This window comes from Ictidomys tridecemlineatus, chromosome 3 (assembly GCF_052094955.1).
Source record: "Ictidomys tridecemlineatus isolate mIctTri1 chromosome 3, mIctTri1.hap1, whole genome shotgun sequence".
NCBI classification, from domain to species: Eukaryota; Metazoa; Chordata; class Mammalia; order Rodentia; family Sciuridae; genus Ictidomys; species Ictidomys tridecemlineatus.
The window spans coordinates 4,536,663-4,558,798 of record NC_135479.1 but is presented as its reverse complement, the minus strand read 5'-3'; the positions used below and the strand labels follow the sequence as shown (position 1 = coordinate 4,558,798).

General features: G+C 55.9%; 1 long non-coding RNA gene across 1 annotated transcript; it reads left to right on the top strand.

The window, feature by feature from the left end:
* Positions 1-353: 353 nt before the first annotated feature.
* LOC144375958 (uncharacterized) lies at positions 354-10,030 on the top strand. The gene is made up of 4 exons (XR_013435885.1): positions 354-554; positions 728-4,359; positions 4,927-4,996; positions 7,830-10,030. It is a non-coding gene; the product is annotated as an uncharacterized LOC144375958 (long non-coding RNA).
* Positions 10,031-22,136: the final 12,106 nt, after the last annotated feature.

The following is a 22,136-nucleotide window of genomic DNA, read 5'->3' as shown; positions in this document are numbered from 1 at the left end:
CCCAGATCCCGAGGCTCCTCAGAGGCCACATGCTTCCACCGAGGCCGAGTCAAGCGCACATCTCTTGATGGCATTCGACTCCCTCCTTCTCCCTGGAGCAGACACCCGAGGGACAGCGGGACTGCTGGCCACCAGCGCTCACCGTGGAGCACTGCACCACGCCCTTCACCTCCCCGCAGTCGCCTGCCATCTGCCCCCACACCTCAGGACTCTCCCGGGGCGCCTTCCCTTTCCCCCAGCCACTTGTTTTGCTTTGGCTGCCTCAGCTTCCGCGCCCCCCCTTCCCCACTTCCCCCCTCCCCCGCTTCCCTCCCCTTCCCCCTTCCCCCCCTGCTTCCCCCCTCCCCCGCTTCCCTCCCCTCCTGGTCCTAGGACCCCAGCTCCATGTTGGAGTCCATCCCAGCTCCTGCAGGTTGTCCACAGGAAACTCATCTGCCACGGCTCTCCCAATGTCCTGGGCACAGACCACACAAAGGAAGCCTCTCCTACTCCCTCCCAGGATGGGCCAGGAGAAGAGAAGGAAAGGCACCAGGTGGCGAGGACAAACTGGACAGGTGACAGCCTTGTCTGGAGGTGACTGGAACGGGAGGGAGGTGAGGTTCTGACAGCATAGGCAGAGGACTTTGGAGGGAGAGAGAGAGGGAGAGAGAGAGAGAGAGAGACCTAGTCCATTTGTGCTGCTATAATAGAATGCCGGAGACTGGGTAACTTATTTTTTAAAAAACAGGTTTATTTGCTCCAGTTCTGGAGGCTGGAAGCCCAAGGTTGAGCACATGCAGTAGCCTTCCTGCTGCCATCGTCCCGCAGTAGGAAGCAGAGGGCCGGAGACTGTGAGTAGGAGGGAGGGGCCCTTCACAGGCAGAGCTCTCAAGGACTCACCTCCTCAGGCCCCATGTCCCAACGCGGCTTCACTGGGATCAAGTCTGTGGACCTTGAGGGACACACTGAGGCCACCCTTTTGTGCAGAGACAAAGCCCAGAGAGGGCTGCACCCAGGCGGCAGAGCAGAGGGGACGGAGGTGGAGACTCCAGGGAGCTGGGCTGGTGAGCACTTCACCAGAAGCAGGTTGACCGGCCTCCAAACCCAGAGAAGCCGGTTGGCACAGCCGCCTCCTGGGGGCCCAGTGGCCCCGCGGCACACAGGTGGACACAAGACCTCCTCGTGGCCTTTCACGGTTGAAGGGTCACAGAGCAGAGCAGGCTGAGGCCAGCAGGAGGGGGCTGTTCTAGACATCTGGTGACAGTGACATCTGTGCTAGACCATCACCTTCCTGCCCTCTCTGCTGCCTCCCTGGGCAGCTGCGGGGATGTTCCCCAGCTGGGCCAGAACCCCCAGCACATCACCCCTGGCCTCCCGCGGCTCCAGTTAGGAGCAGTTGACTCCGGGGGTTCTGCCACTCCTGGCTCGGCAGACAGGACTGCAGGTAAGGGGGAGCCTGGGCGCAGCTGGACCCCCAGGTAGGCGGTTTGTGAATCTGGGAGCGTCTGGTCTCATGGCCCCTAGTCAGTAGAGCGGTGCGTGTGCAAGTCCAGCTGCGTCTGGACGCGTTTGTTGTGCGTGCATCTGTGGGCGTGCATTCACGTACATCTGCACGGCCGTACACACATGCGTGCACACCCGTGTTCACAAGTTCCGCGTGAGCCAGGTGTCGTATAGCAGGAATGAGAGCCAGCTGAAGCGTGCCCGGGTGTCTCGGAGGTGCTCAGCGCTCCCAGGCCCTGCACGATGCGCTCACACTGCAGGCTTCTCATCCCCTGGGCAGGAGGCCGCAGAGCCCTAAACAGACATGGGGCCCGCCTTCCAGCCCCCACAAGTGGCTGCCCCTCCTCGCTGGCTGCTCTCAGGGAGTCCCCAGACAGTGCCTGTGGGGCTGACTGGGGACACCCCGAGCTCTGCCTCCTGCTTCCCAGCACCCAGACCCCTCAGACTGTGGCTCCAAGGGGAGAGCAAACACCCTCCGCACCCTCAGGGCCTGTCTTGAGCCCAGGCAGAGAAACAATCCCAAACCTGCTCTTCGCACCCCTCTTCAGCCCATGGTGGGAGACACCGCGTCCCCGCACCCCACCTGGGGAAAACCATGTTTGCTTTCCAGGCTCCCACTGGAGCGCCTACTGGCGCCTGGAGCGCCCCCTTGTGGCAAAGTCGCACAGGCACCGCATCTGGGGCACCTGGGGTCGCCCTTCTTCTCAGAGTACCTGAAAGGGGGATGGGAAGCGGGGGCCAAATTCACCCCTCCTGGTTCCTGCTGAGGCTCCTCCTCCTCCCGGGGTCCTGGGTATGGAGAGCACCTTGGATACCTGGAAGCAGAATACCTCCTACTGCCTGGACCTCTGGGTGCAGCTGTACCTTTCATAGCCACCGTCCTCTGGGGACATGTCAAGACCCTCTATGCAGATGTTCAGGTTGGACGGTGATCTCCCTGTCCAGGAAGGGCTACCCTAAAGGTCTAAGCGACAGCCCTTGTCCTCCCAAAACCTACTGGACGTCCCTGCCCTCTCCAAGGCAGCATGAGGAAGGTCAGAAGAAGTATTTTTCTACAAAAATTTTCAGGTCACAAGCAGACACCCTTCTAAGGAGAGCACAAACCTGCGCAGCACCCACCAGGCAGGGAGCGCTGTTCTCCGTCTTCTGCTACATTAACTCACTTAAGCCTCCTAATGCTTCAATGTAGAAAATTTGCAAAATACAAAATTACAAGGAAGGAAAATTCTGTCTGTCATGCCACTGTGTATTTCCTCCTATTCCTCGCCTGTGTTTGCAGTTTTAACCAGATAGTGAGCGTACTGCATGCAGCGCGTCTGCTCTCTGCCTTTTCTGCTTGTAATCTCAAGATCCGGGTCATTAGTCTTTGAAAATACCCTTAATGACTGCATCGTATTACCTCCTCTGAACCTACCGTGATTTATCTGGCCATTCTCAAGGCGAAAAAATTCTGCTTTTACTAAGTGTGCAGGGCTGTGCGATGGGACGTCGGGGGCTCAACGTACTCCACCTTTGCCTTCTGTGTACCCACGGGGAGGCTTCTCCAAAGCCCCATCTGGTGTGTGTGTGTTTACATGTGTGTTCAAGCACAGGTGTGGACATGCCTGTGTGCACGGACTTGCCCTTCAAAGAACTCACCCTTTCTAGGAATCTGTCCTTAAGAATTAGACACAATCAAAACAAATATGTGAACACGCATGTCCAGAGCAGCACCATTCCCATGGCCCAAATGTCCACCAAGGTGTGTGATGGACGCGACGTGGCGTCCCTGATGTGGAACACTCAGCCTCGGGGTGCCGGGGGGGCTCTGACAGGCACTCACACACCAATGAACCCTAAAATGTGATGCGCAGTGAACGAGGCCAGACACACACACACACACACACACACACACACACACACACACACACACACACACACACGAAGATACCAGGTGCCCCCTGGAGCCCGGCTTTCACACAAATGATCCCTTTCCACTCTGATTCTTCTCCCGTCTCGCTGCCCATTCTCAGAGCCCAGTGCCCGAGGCTGCGGCGGCCACTCTGCCCAGTCACCGCACCTGCGCCCATCCTGCCGCCCACCCTCCCTCTCTCCGCTCTGGGACCTATATTTGTCAGAGAAACGACTTCCGTCACTGTGTGGGATCTGAATGGCCTTCGCTGCGGACTTTGGACCTTACTTGTATTTTTAGAGCAGGTCCAAAAGGAACAGAAAGCCTGAGCCGAGGCAGGTCTGCAGGGCCACCAGGCTCTTTGGAGATTCCAGCGTCCTGCTCAGGAGCCTCCAAAGGAGAGCGGCTCCCTCCCGCCCGCGGTGGTAATCCAATAAGGAGGTTTTATTTGTCTTCTTAAGCCATATTCAGGAAGAGAGATCCCGTTTAATTCTCCTGGAGGACTGTGAGTAGTCTCTCCACAGGAAAATCCTCGGGAAGCAGCCTCCCCCTCCCTGCCTCCCTCCCCCTCCCCCTCCCCCTCCCCCGTGGGAGCCCAGGAGAGCCTGGGGTCCTGTCTCTGCCACCCTCTCCCAGTCTCCCAACAGCTCAGGAGCCCCTGGACCAGGAGACTAACCCTGGTACAGTCTGTTTGCAGAACCTGCAGGTGCCCCAGGCACGGGGCGTGGCTATCCCAATATTGGCTGTCAGAAGGGCCCTGAGACTCATCACTGCGACCTCAAAACTCAGAAAAAAGATGAGCACTTGCCTCTACCCTGAAACCCAGCGTCTGGTCCCAGCGTCACCTCTAGCTCTGGGTGACAAGCTGAGGCAGCTCTGGGGCTGCTGCTGACTGGCAGCCCATCGTTCCCAGGAACAGACTCTGAATCGACTTGGCTTTCTGAATCAAGGCCTCGCTATCTCCCCAAGCCCCGGAGAGGAGGAAGGTGAGGAGCTGGCTGATGTCAGCTGGCCCCCTGCATCCCCTGCCCCACTTTCCCTGCCCGGTTCCTGGATGGCTGGGGTCACTCCAGACACTCAATCCAGACCCAGGGACCTCCGGAGGAGAAGTGAAGACCTTGCCCAGAAGCCCCTGGGCCAACTCCCCCTCAGCACTCATTGGTCAGAATGGAGTCACCTGACTGTCCCAGACCCATCACCGGCCACGGAACAGGATGCCCTCCATCAGTTTACACCAGTGGTTCTCAAACGGGGCACCCAGACCAGCAGCACTGTGTCACCTGAGAACTTGCTGGAAACACACATCCTTGGACTCCACCCCAGAGCCACTGAGTCAGAAATTCTAGGGGTGCATCTCAGCGCCCTTAATGTTTTTTCCAGGGATGGGTAGGGGACCCAGGGCCCTCCTCATGCAAGGCGAGCACTCTGCCCCAGCAGGGCCCCAGCCCACTCTATTTTTAAACTATATTCTATTGGCTGGAAGAAGACCTCAAGTGAATTTCTTTTTTTTTTTTTTGAGAGAGAGAGAATTTTAATATTTTTTTTTTTTTTAGTTCTCGGCAGACACAACATCTTTGTTTGTATGTGGTGCTGAGGATCGAACCCAGGCCACACGCATGCCAGGTGAGCGCGCTACCGCTTGAGCCACATCCCCAGCCCTCAAGTGAATTTCTAACACCCTGCAAAATGAAGATTTCCTAAATGAAAATTCCTACGATCTAACGAAAGGAAAGGCACGAGAGTTTACGTAAAAGCAGCTCAGTTGAGCTGGAGAGTTGAGGTTCTCTGCCAGGCAGGGAGGGTAGCTCAGGGACAGAGCACTTGCCTGGCAGGTGAGAGGCCCTGTGCTCCATCTTCAGCACCGAGACCGAAAAGTTGTTTTTCTTTTTTCCAAACTGAAAATTGAATAGGCCCTCTAGGCGACACGTGGTAAAGTTGATTTAGACTAATGATCTAGGCGTTGCCTCTTGTCATAGAACAAGCCACCCCCAACGTCATGGCCTAAAACAGCGGTAATTTTATTTGCTCATGACTGAGTCAACAGTTGGGCTGGCTCTGCGGAGCAGCGTTGCTCCTGTCTCTCCTGGGGGAGGGGGAGGGGGGCGAACAGCAAATAAAAATACTGGATGCCAGTTACATTTTAATTTCAAATAAATAAGAAGTCAGTTTATATATATATATATATATATATATATATCCCAGGCAATAATTTATACTTAAAATTACTTGTTGTTCATCTGAAATTCAGTTAGTCCAGAAATACCGGACAAGCTCTATTTCTCTGGCAACCCCAGCCTCACGGGACGGACGGACGGAGCAGGCCTGGTTCCCTGGGGACTCAGGGGGTGCCAGACAGTCTACCCACTTTGCTGGCAGTTGGAGCTGTCACCTGACAGCTCCCTCCATGTTGAGATGTCGGGTCTCATGCTCCAGGAGGCCTGGGACCTGACAAGGGCGTTCTGAGAGGGCAAGAGTGACACAGCAAGAGCCCGTGGAGTCGGGAACCGAGGTCACGAGACAGCTGTAGGTGGAGAAGTGACATTGCCAAAGAGATAGCTGGCCTCTGCCCTTGGCCACCGGGAGGTGACCCCTCGGTCCCCGCAATGTCCTGCCTCAGAGGGGCTTTGGCCTCTGGACAGCCCCACAGTGTGACTGATGATGGGGCCGTGGCTGGACCGTTCCCCACTGGACACTCAAGGTCAGACACCCAGCAGCATGTGACTCTGGACTCTGAGACCTGGGCAAGCTTCCCTGGGTGGCAGTGGTCTTCGGGGTTGTCACACACAGTAACTGGGAGGAAGTCAAGGCACCCAGGATTCCATGGGGACAGGATGACCAGAGGCCCCATATCTGGGTCCCACTCAACCCTCACCCTGTGTGTCTTGTCCCTTGGTGGTTCTAATTTGTGTCCTTGATGTAAAACTGTAATAAGCACAGATGTTCCTTGGTAACTGTGGGGGATTAGTTCCAGGACTCCCCCCCCAAAAGATATATGGACACCAAAACCCATGGACGCTCAAGTCCTTTGTGTAAAAGGGCTTAGTGTTTGCATATAACTTAGGGACATTTTCCCACTGCTGTAACTCTTCTCTAGATTACTTAAAACGCCTAATTGGACGTAAGTGCAATATGGCCAGGCTCTGTACTGCATTGCTTAGGGGATAACGAGGGGGGGGGCAGTATGTGTTCAGAGGAGACGCAACGTTTCTCTGAATACTTTTGATCCAAGGTTGGTTGGCCCTGCAGATACGGAACCCCGCGTGCGAAGGCTTACTGTGTGGCACCGTCCTGAGTTTAGGGAGTTGTTCTAGAGGATGATCAAGCCCAGAGGGGTCATGGGAACCCCTGAGCCATGGCCAGCTGATTTGAAGCGAGAGTCCCTCGGGGACTCCTGAACTTACAGCTGGTGTGGCAAGTGAGGACAGTCTACTGTGCGGTGGGCTGAGCTCCTCACCTGTCACTTCCGCCACATTCTACTGGCCACAGCATGTCAGGAGGCCAGACGCAGGGGCCCTCCAGCCTCGGCCTCCATGTCCCCCTCCCTCCGTCCTAAAGCCTGTCTTCATCCCTTAGGGTCATGGGGAACTGGCCTGCAGGCCTGGTCTGCCCAGGGGTCTTGGGTCCCACTGGGTCCCACATCATGCAGCCTGGAGCCAGGCCCCCCAGGATCCACACTTCCCCACAGTGGAAGAGGGCTTGCCCAGCAGGTGCGGGGCCCTGGGTTCCACCCCCAGTGCTGCAAAAGAGAAAGTCCCCACACCAGCACTGGACGGAGCCCGGCCCCTGCTGTCCTGGCAAGGGACATCAGAGTATCCCTCCCTCTTCATGCCAATGGAACCAGGCCCAAGAGCTTTAAGCTCTGGTGCCCCACCCTTGGAGGCAAGCTAGCAGAGCCAACCCGATCCATGGACAGCTCAGCAGAGAGAATCCAGGAGGACACTTCAGGGAAAGCCCGGCAGCGGGGGGTGGCTTCTCCATGCTCAGTGCACTCTCTGAGCACCCAGCACCTGGGGTTCCTGGCCACAGCCTCTCCAGCATACAGATGGCCAGGAAGCCGTGGGCACCAACAGCCCCACCTGATGGCCCCTGGGGGTCTTCCCATCCGCCAGCCCCGCGCTGGGCAGAGCTTCCTCCAACTCCAGCATTTGCAGCCTGACTTGCCTATTCTAGAGCTTCACAGAAAGGAATCACACAGAATGTACTCTTTTATGTCTGGCTTCTCCAATTCAGCATAAAGCCAAATAATTATTTTTAAGCAACTTTAATTTCCCAGGACCCAGCGGGACGGAGCCGTTCCTGCCGGTCCTCCTGCCTGGGGCGGTGCGTGCCCCTGGGAGGCTGAGAGCGGCTTGCCTTTGTTAGATCTGCAGCTGGAGCACCTTTTCTCAGAACAACAGGTGATTGTTTCAATGCCCAATTATTTTGTTCTAAACAATTATGTTTAATTTTTCACTAGGTTAGAATTGAAGCGCCTGTATCCTCTACACAGTGTGGTGGGTGTGGACAAGTGCACATCCTGGAGCCTCCCACACCCCCAGGGAAACACAGAACACCCCACCCCGGCTCCCTCCTGGCTCTTGGCAGCCCGTCCCCCACCCTCTCCCCAGAGGCGACTGCTATTCCAATTTCTGCCATCACAGACGAGTTTTGCCTATTCTAGAGCTTCACAGAAACGGAATCACACAGAATGTACTCTTTTATGTCTGGCTTCTCCGATTCAGCATAAAGCCAAATAATTATTTTTAAGCAACTTTAATTTTCCACGCAGCCTGTGTGCTGGCGAGGGCTTCTAGATCTGGATTCTTTAGGTTGGAATTCAGAAGAGCTTTTGTTTGGCCAAGCGAATCTTCCCTGCCACACTTCCTCTTGCTCCAGGCTTCAAAGATCCTGTTTGATGCAGATAACTCCAAAAGGACTCTGAACTTTGACCCTCCGGCCAGGCCCTGGGGACACCCAGGATGGGATCCTGCCACAGGAAGGCTGGAGGTAGCATGGTTTGTCTAGGACTGGGGAATGGAAAGAATCCGGATGGCTGTGGGTGCTCAGATCCTGTGGTACCGGACCCGTGCTGCCTCACAGGGCAGAAGTCCAGGTTGCCCAGTTGGTCTCTCTGATCCAGGTTTTGCAAGGTCAGAAGCAAAGTTCCAGCTGTTACCAGGAAGTTCTGGAAAGAATCTACTTCCAATGCCATCAGGTTACCACCAAATTCAGTTCCTTGAAGTCGGAGGACTGAGGTTCCACCAGCCCACAGTCAGCCGGGGCCAGGCTGCTCGGAGGCGGCCCAGGGTCCTTCTCCAGCCTTCGCGGTGCCCACCCTCCAGTGCAGGTGGAACCACTGAGACCCGCAGATCTCTCTGCCTTCCGATTCTGATTTCTCTGAGCAGAGGTTCTCTTCTTTGTGTGTGATTAGCTTAACCTCCTTTCCCAATAATCCAAGTTAACATCCCTAATTTAAGGTCTCTCACCTGAATTATATCTACAAAGTCCCTTTTGTCATAGGCATAATCCAGAAGTCCCCAAGATCACTCTCAGTTTTGATAATTTTCCAAGAGACCCACCAAAGACAGAAGAAAAAATAATCAGTTCTACTCACAGTTACGGTTTATCACAGTAACGAGGCCCAGGTGACGCCTGCTAGGGAGAGGGCCCTGGGCAGGCCCAGGAGGCCCAGGGCAGCTCCCCTTGTCCTCTGCCAGTGGAGTCACGGGGACAGCGCTGACCATCCTGCACCCACGTGTGCCAACACAATGATGGTCCCCAGCAGGGACTTCTCCCAGGGGTTCCACTGGGTCTCAGTCACATACACACATCTGGCCACCCAATGGCCGACCTCCAGAGTTCAGGCTGATACCCTGTGACCCAGGGCCCCTGACAAAGGTCACACCCAAGCGTAGACTATCTGGGGTGGCCCAAGGCCGCGGGAAAACAAAGACACTTAGCGGTCAGGACCTTCCAAGGGCTGAGAGGTCTGTCCCAGGAGCCATGGACAAGACCAGGCCTCTTTTTTTTTTCTTTTTGATACCGAGGATTGAACTCAGGGGCACTCAGCCACTGAGCCACATCCCCAGCCCTTTTTTTTATACTTTATTTAGAGAGAGGGTCTTGCTGAGTTGCTCAGGGCCTTGCTAAATTACTGAGGCTAGCTTGGAACTCACAATCCTCCTGCTTCAGCCTCCTGATCCACCTGATTGACAGGCATGCGCCATTGCACCTGGCCAACTCCATGACTGATTTGTGGCAACATGTAAGTCTCTGGGCCTCTTTGAACCTCAGTTTCTTTTACAGAAAGTTATAGAAGTAAATTAGGTAATACACACAAATGCTTGGCCCTTCACATGCACTTCATAAATGGTGACTATGATTATAGTATTTATTTGTTTAGTAACTACAAAGTCTTCACTAACCTTCCTCTTTGGGCTGCTCCTCTCCCCTGGGTACTGAGGATTGAAGCCAGGGCTTCATGCATGTTAGGCGAATGCTCTGGCACAGAGCTATATCCGCAGCTCATTTTTAAAATTTATTTTGAGGGCTGGGGATGTGGCTCAGTGGTAGCGCGCTCGCTTGGCATGCGTGCGGCCCGGGTTCAATCCTCAGCACTACATACAAACAAAGATGTTGTGTCTGCCGATAACTAAAAAATAAAATATTAAAATTCTCTCTCTCCCTCTCTCTTTAAAAGAATAAAATAAAATAAATTTTATTCTGAGGCAGGATCTTTCTAAGTTGCCTAGGCTGGCTTTGAACCTGCGATCCTCCCAGGCGTGGCTCCACATCTGGCTCCTTCCGGCCTCTTGTTGCCGTGGACGCCAGGCCCCAGGAGCCCCGCGGGCTCTTACAGGACGGCTGTGATCTGGGAAAGCCGAACATGGTCAGGCCAACAAATGACAAAAAGGCTTCTCCCGACGTTTCAACAACTCTAGACCAACCGAAGAACCCAGAAGGGACCTGTCCGGACAGAGGACACCAAGCTCAAGTGACCAGGGCACCTTGGCTCCCTCCCGTCCTCCCTCCTCATTTGAGAGCAGCACCCCGTGCAGGGAAGACAGCTGCACCTGGAGGGCGGTGACCTCGTCCCCCCCAGGGAGCCACTCTGAGGTGCTGCTGTGACTCCTCACCTGGTGGGCACCCTCTGGCCAAGCAGCTGATGGCGGGTGACCCAGGAAGAAGGCCTAGGCTCTGGGGGGCCACCTGCTCCGGGAGCCCTGGTGGACGCCCCTGTGAAACTCTTCCCTGGTTTCTTTCTTTTTCCCTTTTTTCCTTTCTTTCTGCACTGGGGTGGCGCCCAGGCCTGGGCACCATCTCTGCCACTCTGCCTTCCTCTTTCTAAATTCAGCTTTCATAGCTCAGCGGGGCTCCCCACCCTGCCTGCACCCTGACCTTGGGGTTTCCCTGCCGGCGACCTCCCCGGCACAGCTGGGCTTGGTGGCCTCCCTCCCCGCCAGGGTCCACACCACCTCGGTGGCCGGCGAGGCCCTGGGTCTCTCCCACCAGGACTGCGCCGCCCTGGGGACGGGCCGGCCAGCCCCAGTCTCTGCTGCCATCTAGCGGCGCGAGGCCCCCACGGGAAGAGCCACGGCGGTGGGAGCTCTGGGGGTCTGGAAGGGGTCTCCCAGTGGAAGGGACCGATCTCCCAGAGCCTTGGAGATCGGTCCCTTGTCCCAAACACCGTCCCCCGGAGGTGGGGGTGTTTGGGACAAGGCTCGGGCTCCACAGAGCAGGGCCGGAAGGTGGGGTCTGCAGGAGCGCGAGGACCGGGCTGGGGTCCTGCTGCAAAGGCTGCCTCCTCGGCGGGATGGCAGCAGGCGCCCAGCGGCCACCCGAACCTAGAGGCGTGACTCTGGGCCTGGGTGCGGCTGAGGACCAGTGGGCTCTCCCGCAGGGCGGTGGCCTGGTCTGGTTCCGGGCCCACAGCGGGGCTTGTGAGTCAGACACGTGCTGGGAACGGGTGCGGTGTGCACGACCCAGTCCCGCGAAAAGGACGCGTCCTGAGCCAGAGAGTTGAGCAAACCAGTCCTGCACACACTCCTTCAAAATGGCCAGGGCCACCAAGATCAATAAAATAGGCCCCCGACCTTTGACGAACTCTCAGCCAGGCGGAGATGACAGCTTGAGAAGGGCCCAGAGCCAGACAGTGCTGGGGCAGCTCAGGGTGGTCTGCAATGACAAGAAGCCCAGAGGCCCATCCAAAGGGATCAGTCCCTTGGGCTGGGGATGTGGCTCAAGCGGTAGCGCGCTTGCCTGGCATGCGTGCGGCCCGGGTTCGATCCTCAGCACCACATACCAACAAAGATGTTGTGTCCGCCGATAACTAAATAAATAAATAAATAAATAAACAAAGGGATCAGTCCCAATTCCTGGCTGGTGGAGAGGGGTCTGGCCCTGGGCTGACCCACTGGGGAGCTGGGTGGCCAGGGCTTGGGTCCTGACCCGGTGACCACTGCAGGCTGCCTTCAAGGCCTACAGAAAATGAGTGCAAAGGCTGGCATGTGGCAGGCTCCTTAGGTTCATCTCCTGGGCTGTCACAGGTGACCATGGCACAGTGGCTCACACCACAGAACGTACTCATCCTCTCCCAGTTCTGGAGGCCAGAACCCAAACCAAGGTGGACTGGCTGTCTCCTCCTCCTGGAGGCTGGGAGGAGCGTGAGCCCTGCCTTCGCCAGTCCAGACTTGGTGTCCTTGTCCCACAGATGCTCGCCCCTCTGCCCGTCTTCTCACACGTGTCCCTGTGTGTCTGTCTCTTCTTATGGGGATACCAGCGACTTTGAATCAGGGCCTGCGACTCCAGGATGACCCCATCTTAGCTTGACCACATCCGCAAAGAACTCGTTTCCATTAAGGTCACACTCAGGGGTGTTGAGAGAGACAACTCCCCAGGCAGCAGCCCTGAGGCAGGTCACTCGTCCTGCAGCTTCCTGTCTTCCCTGCAGGGTCTTCCCCGCAGCCCTGACCTGCGCCCTCACTGTGGAGTCCCTGTCCCCCACGCTCAGTCCCAGCCGAGCAGCCTGGGCTTGCCTGGTCCCACTGGATCGCTGCAAATCCCTTCCACAGGAGCCCTGCCAGTCCCCACCTGGGAAAGGCTGCAGAGGGTCCCTTCCCCACGAAGTGCCCCAGGCTCGTGCCCCTGGCTCAGTCCGTGGCTCTGGCCAAGCCTGGCCTGTACAGCCGTCCCCCCCCGGCTGCCCACGAGGCACTGCCTAAGGTCTGTTTCAAGGTCAGCACAGAGTTGGAGCCCTTCAGCTGAGGGAATGTCCCCGTGGGCAGCGGACGCCCTGGATGGTGCCCTCATGCAGACCTCTGAGGGACCACTGTCTTTTTTGCTCTCACTGTTAAGGAATTTCCTGCAAAGCCAGGCTTTCTTGGGCCCAGCAGCCTGTAAAGAGCATGTTAAGAAAAATTTCCCCCCGCCCCGCAGGAATTCTAGGCCAGGCAGTCAGGATGTGGTGGCCGGGCAGACGCTGGATGGCCAGAGTCGTGGCAGCGCCAAGAGAGAGGCAGGTCTTACCGGCACCTGGTCGGGCTGGTGCATGCCCCAGGTGCGAGTCAGGGGGTGAGGCTGCTGAGGATAGCAAGGGCTGTAAAGTTAGCCCCCATTTCAACCCTGCTCAGCCGCAGGGGAGACAGAGGCAGGCTGCTGCACCCTCCAGCCCACACAGAATGTTTCAACAACTGTTCTAGTTTCCTGTGGCAGCCACAACAAGTACCACAAACCTGGGGCTTAACCAGGGGAAACATATTCTCTGAAAGCTCTGGAGGCCCGAAGTGCACGATCCCGGTGTGGGCAGGGACCGGGGAGGCTGGGCTGCAGGCCTCTCTCCTTGGCTGGGGGAGGGCTGTCTTCTCCCTGTGGCTCTTCAATCGTCTCCCCATGTGTGTGACTCAGTGTCCCCACTTCCCTGCAGGTAAGGATGCCGGTCCCTGGATAAGGGTCCACAGCGATCCTAACTTGGTCACCTCTGCAGAGATCCTATTTCCAAATAAGGTCTCAATTCACAGGTCGTGGGGGTTAGGACTTCAAGCTGGGGGCAGGGGACGTAACACAAGTCACAGGAAGGGGCAGAGCCGCCCGTCAGACAGGTGGGTAGGCCGCACCTCCTCCCTGTGCAGCCAGCCCCCCCTGATCAGGAAATGCTGACCTGCGAGATGTTCCAGTCACGTTAAGTGCACAGCCACCAGAAGGCCAAGCGGCTTGGAAAATGCGTGTCAGGCTTCACAAAAGACGGAGCCACCAGCCAAGCAGGCCAGACCCAGCACTCCCTCCTCCAGGTGCGAAGACTGTGTGCGTTGAGGCCACACAGTTAGACACCCGAGTGAGACCAGAGAGCATCTGGCCTTTGTTCTACATCCTGGGCTTTCCCAATCAGCAGAAAACACTGTCTCCAGCCGACAGGGGCACAAAAGATAAGCAGGCGACACAGATAAACAGTCTAGAGCAGTCTCCCCTCTGTCTTATCACAGCCTTCAAGACCGGCATCCTCATCGGAAGCCTGGCTCCAGATTTTGGAAGGAAAAGAAGCCTCTCCTGTTGCTCATTTCCTCTGCCTCTGCCCGGCTGCAGGAAGCGCAGGGGAAGGCCGTTCCTCCACTGCCTGTGGCCTGGAGACCCACACGGCCTGCCCTCGGCCAGCCAGCCGGGGTGGTGGGGACAGGCACGTCCCTTTCCAACCCAGCGCGTGGCTCTGGTACAAGCTGCTGTGGCTGCTTTGCAAACCTGCTGTGGAGCCGAACCCGCGTGGCTCAGCAGGAAGCAGGTGGGACAGGCAGGTGTGGGGGGAAGGAGCCATCTGCCCACCCTCCCACCTCCCAGGAGCAAGGTGCTGAGGAGCTGGGAGCAGGTGCAGTCCCAGGTGCGCCCGCCACCTCCCCCTCCCAGGCATCGCTGACCACCTCAGTGCTGCATTGATCTTTCCTTCTTTTTTTGGGGGGGAGGGTGGGTTTGGGATACCGGAGACTGAACCCAGGGGCACCTTACCACTAACCTACCTCCCCCCATTTTTAACTTTTCATGTTGACACGGGGCCTTTTCAAGTTGCTGAGGCTGGCCTCAAACGTGCAGCCCCTGCCCCAGCCTCCCCAGTAGCTGGGGTTGCTCCCCAGTAGCTGGGGTCGCCGGAGTGCACACCACACCTGGCCGGCATCCATCACCTCTGCTCCCTGCCATGCTGGCCCTGTGGCTCTGACTTGTCACCTTCTTTTCCTCTGAAGCCTCTGACACAGAATTGGAGGCCTGGGGGCTAAGCGCTCTCTGTCCTCCTGCATGTCTATCCCCAAACAGAACAAAGCAGATTTCAGGCGTGGTTTGGTGAGTGGCCAGGCCATCTCAAGGCAGGCAGCCCGGAGTAGTCTGACCATCTGCAGGGCGGCGGGCGGTGGAGAGGTGACTGTGGACCTGGCCCAGGGGCCCTGTGAGCAAATGCATCAGGACCACCCTGTCTCGAGGGGATCCCCGTGCTTCGTGGATAAGGACCTTTGACTCCAGGATGACCCCATCTTAGCTTGACCACATCCGCAAAGAACTCGTTTCCATTAAGGTCACACTCAGGGATGTTGAGACAGACAACTCCGCAGGCAGCAGCCCTCAGGGCAGGTCACTCCTCTGCAGCTTCCTGTCTTCCCTGCAGGGTCTTCCCCGCAGCCCTGACCTGCGCCCTCACTGTGGAGTCCCTGTCCCTCACGCTCAGTCCCAGCCGAGCAGCCCCTGCAGGCCCTTCTCCCTGGGCTTGCCTGGTCCCACTGGATCTGCAAATCCCTTCCACAGGAGCCCTGCCAGTGCCCACCTGCAGCACCCAGAGAATACCCGGATAGATATTCTTAGATTCGAGAAGCAGAGAAAGCTTTCTACTGTGATGGATGTAAATCCATTGGGAATATAAGAATCTGTCTTTATTCTTTACAACCCGATTTGCATTTCAAGCCAGCTGTTGGGGCCTCGACTCCATCGATTAGGGGTTGTGTCGTAACTCCTGAGCTTTAAGCGGGGCTCCTAAGGGTCACCGTAGCCCTCCAGCACTGGGGTTCCCCGTGAGCCCATCGGCCCCCTCAGGCACCAGCCTCTCACCCACCTGGTCCTCGGGTACAGGACCACCCGATCTGGCAAAAGTGAAGAAGTAAAGGACACGTGGTTGATGTGAATTTTTGACAAACAATGAAAGATAGGTGATGGGTTACCAGATTCCAGGTCCTAGCGTCCAGACCGAGTCCGTGGAGACAAAAACAGGACCAGAAAGAATTCAAACCCAGATGGGCTGGGGATGTGGCTCAAGCGGTAGCGCGCTCGCCTGGCATGCGTGCGGCCCGGGTTCGATCCTCAGCACCACATACCAACAAAGATGTTGTGTCCGCCGAGAACTAAAAAATAAAAAAAGATTAAAAAATTCTCTCTCTCTCTCTCTCTCTCTCTCCCCCCCTCACTCTCTCTTTAAAAAAAAAAAAAAAAAAAAAAAAAAAAAAAAAAAAAAGAATTCAAACCCAGAGACGATGGCTTAACTGGGGGGAGCGGTTTCTGCTGGAGAAAGAATGGAGACAGCACCGGCCAACGGTGTCTGCCTGGCTCTGGCTTCTTGGTGCCTCCGCTGACCACAGAGTCCCAGAAGGCTGAGCTGACCGTGCGGCCTCTAAGAGAGCTATCTGGATTTTATGGCCCCGGAGACCGGTCCACTTTTTAACTCCTGATGTCCTGGCATGTCTGCTGGTCCTATAAAGCTGAGAGCTAGCTCGGGTCATTTCCTGCTGGGAGATCCTACTCCCCTAAACTTAAGGGGGGCCTGTATTTTGCGTGTCTCAAGTACGTACCCACATGACCCTACACACACACACACACACACACACACACACACACACACACACACTCAGATTGAATTGGGCTCTCTGTATTTTCTCTGGCATCCCTATTCCGTTAGGATGGCTCCAAAACCAAGTCACAGGCTGTCACAACGCGCAGAAGTGCGACATCTGCAGCTGAGGGGAGAGATGAAGAATGTCCACCCGCTTCTGCCCTTTTCAATGCTTTATTCACTCAGATCACTCCATACAATTTCATTCGACAGGTTCTTAATCAAAAAGTGACAATCCTTAATGCTGGGCACTGCAATAGACAGAATCAATTCAGAGCAAGCGATTCTAAGTGAATTCTGTGCACTGCAAACACACTTAATCATGCCAGACTCGTGACAGACATTCCCTCTGCATGCCAGCTCAAGTGCCAGATCTAAGTCTCGAGTCTTAGGCCGGAAGTCCAGCAGATGCGTGGTCACTCAGGCCGCAGTGATCAGGTCAGGAAGCAATGGAGGCAGGCTTCTCCTGGGGTGGAGCTGACGGCCAGCTGAGGAGAGGGTCCTAAGGAGAAGTTGCTGTTCTCAGCAGGGTCCCGATGTGGCTGTGGAGTTGGAGAGTGGTGAGGATGATGCAGAGGAGCAGGCCAACCACGAGAAGAGTCGGGGTGTCAGCCAGGTCCTCCTCGGGCTCTCCAGCATGTGGGCATCGTGTCGGCTGGCTGAGTGTCTGTTCATTTGCTCCACCATTTATGCTAAATTTCAGGGTTTCTACTCGCCCTTTCAATCCCTATTAGCCGTTACCAGGTTTCTCGGTGGCATCTTGCATTCTAGGGTCAGGACCTACGGTTTGGTGATTTCCGCTCTGATATCACACTTCTGACTCTTATCAGGGTTATGACAAATGACATGTGACTTCACCCTGACTCTTGTCAGGGTTGTGGAAAGTGGCTTGTTTCGTTTGGCCGTGTCTAATGGGCGTACTGGAGGGCTCTGTTGGCTGTGCCTGGTGGGACTGCAGGTTTTATTTTAAAATGGAGTTGCTTAAGCGAAGGCCATCCTTACACATGCCCCCTCAGCAGGGCCGAGGGTCAGGAGAGGACCCAACAAAGGAGCCCAGACAGGGCCTGCTGGGGCAGGCCCTCCCCTTCCCCTCGGGAGCCAACTGCCCAGACGCCATGGCGGGCCCCAGGCTCACACCTGAGCCGTGGTCTCCAGGACACGTCCTGCCCTGATGGGCTCAAGCCTGGGCACCTGCACCAATTGCTGGCCAGGGCTTGGTGGGACCCTGACCACCCTGAGTCAGTTCTTTAAGTGAGACCCGGGGTGGACAAGGGCGGGAACCCGGCTTTCTCTAAAGACAGCAGGAATCGGGCCTGTCCTCCTGGGGCCTCTTCCTCACAGCATAGGGGCCACCAGCTCTCCAGGCCCCTCCTGGGCCTCTCAGCTTCACTAGCCCATTCAGACTCGCCCTGCCCGCTCCCCATGCTCCTGGCTGGCTTCCCTCCCCCTAACTTCATTAAGACCCAGCTGAGGTTCCACTCCCCCCCCCCCCGCCCCGGCTCCCTTCTCCAGCCTTTCCACCCCAGGCCCACCTGGATCATCACCTGAGCGGACCCTTGGGGCCCTCCAAGGACTCACCAGGGAGCCAATTTACAGAGCTGAGACTGAACCTGGAGTGGCAGAGTGCTCTGACCGAGGTCCCCTCCCTCTGTCCCTCCTCCCTGTCCTGCCTCCCTCTGTCCCCTCCTCCCTCTGTCCCCTCCTCCCTCTGTCCCCTCCTCCCTGTCCTGCCTCAGGCCTGGAGGATACAGAGGCTTGAGAAGAGCAGGGCTCTGCAGGGTACAGGACAGGCCTGGGCAGCCCACCCTCCCCACCTGGCACCCGGTCCACACCCAAAGCCCATCCGTTACCAATTCCATTCATTCCCCCTCTAAGTAAACGTCTCGTTCTCCTTTCTTATTTCTTATTTTGCACTTCCATATTATAATTTACAGTGAACATTCCTAATAGTCAAAGTTCCTTGTTTCCAACAGACCCATATTGGAAATTAATATGAATGTTATAGTGGATGTAGAAATGAACTCATCCACAGGTAGAAAGTGTGCCCTAGTCCCCACGGCCAGTGCTGATTCAATCCTGGGAAAGTCTCTATGACGTCGCCCCCTTTTGAAGTTACGTGCATTATTAACAATAAAAAGTTCACTTTCTTGTGAAGAACATAGACACTCTATGAATATGTGCTTCGGGGAAAACTGGACACACTCATAAAAGTGAATCTGCAAACTGAATGTCCCTGAAGTCCATTCCCTGCTCCTCGTCCCAACCCCTGGCTGACAGTGCTGGCTGGTCCCTTGTTTTCCAGTGTGGAGAAGAGGGTGGAGCAGATTAGGAACAGAAAAGACACTACAGCTATTGCAAAACTCCATCCAGGAGAGTAAAGGGAGTTGGTGACGTAAGGTAAGGTCGGCTGGGCCATCTAATAAATCAGTGCTCTTCTATACTGAGCATAAGTAGTGCTACAGGTAAGTTTTTGTTCGTTTGTTTGTTTTGCTTTGCTTTTAGTACCAGGGATTGAACCCAGGGGTACATAACCACTGAACCACATCTCCTGTTCTCTCTCTCTCTCTCTCTCTCTCTCTCTCTCTCTCTCTCTCTCTCTCTCTCTCTCTCTCTCCCTCTCTCAATTTTGAGACAGGCTCTTGCTAAGTTGCTTAGCCTGGCCTCAAATTTGTTATCCTCCTGCCTCAGTCTCCTGAGTTGCTGGGATTACAGGCATGTTCCAACCCACCTGGCCAGACAAGTCTTGATTTCAAGATCAAGATAGTTTTCTACAAGACAAAAAGTATCATTTGCACAAGAGAAAGAAGAAAATGAAAAATAAAATTGAGCTTTTTCTTGACATTTCGGGCATTGACCTTGATAAGATGGGGTCCACATTCCTGACGCTGCCTGAAAGGACGCAACGGGGTGGACACTAGGAGAAACATTTTCCCCAGAGTCCAGAAACTGGGCCCTTCACCAATCCAAAGGCTTGGAGAGGAAATAAAGGGGGTCTTGGTCCACGTGATGAGCGTCAGTTCAGGTCTAGTTCTGGGATTCCAGACGTGACCCTTGCCCTGGAGAAGCTTATCAGCTGATCACAAAGCAGTGACCCCACAATGTGCTGAAAGCCAGAACAGCATCCCCTGTCCACCAGGTAAGTCCCACAGGAGCAGAGGAAAGGGAAGACAGAGAGCTGGCAGGTTGGGGCAGCACGAAGAGGGGACAGAAGGTCACACTGGGCCTTGCTCACTGCACAGCATTTTCAAGTTGGGGAGCAGAAGGACCCAGAAGGGAAGCACATACTTGGTTCCGCGTCTGGATCTTACTTCTTCCCCATCGGTCCATGTGGCTTGGCCCCAGGCAGGGCCACTGGAGGTGGTGGAGCTAGCGGGAGGCCTGGAGGTTACTGGGTCATGTCCTTGAAGGGGACAGGTGCACCCTGGCCCCTCCCTGCTCTCCCTCTTGCTCCCTGGCTGCGTGTTCCCCTGGTGTGCTGCCTCACTGCAGGCCCAAGGGCCACTGGGACACCCAGCACAGACCGGACCCTCCAAACCTCGAGCCCCAGCAATCCCTCTTCACAGATGACCGACCCACGTGTCTGCTGCGGTGGGGAGGAGCTGGCTGACGCTCTGAGCTCCCGCCAGCCGTCTCCTCTGGTCTCAGACCCCGGGAGGTCATGACTGGGACCCCAGGAACCTGAAGTAGAATGCCCTGGAGGCGGGGACTCTGCTGGGACCCCTAACTTCAAGGTGCCCCAGGAGTGGACGGTGCATGCTGGGCCTGAGCATGGCCTCACAGTGGCCATTACTCTGTCTCCCTTCCTCCAGCAGAAGAGGGCAGCCAGGGAGACAGGGAGAGGACGAGGACACCATCCATGGTTGGCTGGCCTGCTGCAGCCTCGGGCTCAGAGGGGCCGAACACAAGATGGCTCTCGTTCTGTCTAACCAGTGCCTCCAGCTGCTGTCAAATTCCACTGTCCGGCTCCGGCCACGTCTCCCGCAGGCCCCTTGTTTCTTTTCTTTTCTTTTTTTTTTTAAGAGAGAGAGAGAGAATTTTAATATTTTATTTTATTTACATTTTTTAGTTCTGGGCGGACACAACATCTTTGTTGGTATGTGGTGCTGAGGATGGAACCCGGGCCGCACACATGCCAGGCGAGCGCGCTACCGCCTGAGCCACGTCCCCAGCCCAGGCCCCTTGTCTCTTTTGATCATTTCCAATTACTAGAAACCCTTCAGGACTCACATCCAATTCAAAGCCCTCGGGGGTCTCATTTCCAGGGCCAGTGCAGGACTCGAGGGCTGCGGTCCCTCCTGCCGAGGTCTGGCTGCACCTGCCCCAGAGGCAGCTCCCAAGTTGGCCTCAGGTGGGTCCATCTCCCCTGTGTTTCCTGGGGTGACGCCCAGACCCACGCTGGACACCTCCATGACTTCGGACACCTTCAAGAGAGATGCCCAGGCTTCCCTTCAAGCCCTGCCAGGGGTCCAAGCCCTGAATGCTCTCCCTGGGCCAGGTGTCTGCCTGTGTCCATTGTCGCTGCTGAAACACAACAGCAGAGACCGAGCCCTTCATAATGAACAGTGCATGCTGACCCTCAGTCCTGGGGCTGGCAAGTCCAGGTTCCAGGGCAGCTGGCATCTGGTGAGAGTCTTCTCACTGCGTCATTGCATGGTGGGAAGTGGACGCACCAGAGACAGAGAGGCCCAACTCACCCTTTTAGGATGACCCCCTCCCCACCATAATACCTGTAATCTGTTCAGGAGCGGGGAGCCTCATAGCTTAGTGACCTCTTAAGGGACTTCCCTGGTACTCTGTTACTGTAAAGGTAAAATTTCTAAGCTGACTCTAAGCTGCAAGAGTCTGAGTTAAAGTGTAAAAGACTGGGGATTGTAAGGTTTCTAAATTGAAAGGCTTGGGCTAAAAATAATAATAATAGGCCAGGTATTGTTAAAATTCCTCTGCTACCCCCAGAACCTGTAATCTCTGTAGCTGTTAGAACAATACCTGAACTGCCCAGTAAATATTTCCACTGATTCCCTGGTTGTTTATTAGCTAAGGGCTCCAAATAGCTCAGACGTAAGCATCCAGGCCACAAAACCAATCAGTTTAAATGTGTACCCCACTCAGGGGTGACCAATCACCTCTGCCCAGACTGTTCCCGCCAATAGATGTACTAATCATGGCTCAGGATTGTTGTTCAATTTTCCCGCGCCTCAAGATGATTTGTTCTGATGTACGCAAATACATCCTCTCCAAAAAGTGTACTTAACCTCTGCTTGACCTCTGCTCTGGGCTCTGGGCTGCTCTCCCTTCCTGAGTGAGCCTTGAGCCCCAGCATGCTGGTTCAATAAAACTTCCCCCTGCAATTGCATGAGGCTGGTCTCTTGTGTGGTCTCTCCCTCCGACGCTCCGCTGGACCCTTACATTATAACAGCAATTAAGTTTCAACGTGAGTTTTGGAGGGGTGAACATGCAAACCCCAACAGTGTCTCTCACCTCGGGCAGCCCGGGCAGCCCGTGACTCCTGGCTGCCCTCCACGTCATGGTCATTCACACGAGCCACAGGGGTCTGCAAGGGCCTCTGCACTGCCTTATAGGTGCTGCAGAAATATGAGGCAGAGTCCCCCGCCCTCTTCTCCTGGGCAGTTGCACCATGGTCACCACTTGCCCAGCCATCCCCGGCTGCCCCCACTGTCCTGCCCCCCAGCCAACCTGACAACAGGACAGAGGAGCCGCATGCTGCAGCCCCATGCACTGGCCAGGAACAAGCTGCCCAGGGCCCCTGCTCGCAGGCACCCCAGTCTCTAAGAGCTGTGGACCGGGAGCCCCCCGTGTGCATGTGGCCAAGTGTCGGGGGACACTGCTTCTGCTGGCTTGGGTTTGGGAGCAGAACTCCTCTCCCTCCTTCTGCTAGAATACCATCGAATAAAATCACAACATACGAAACCA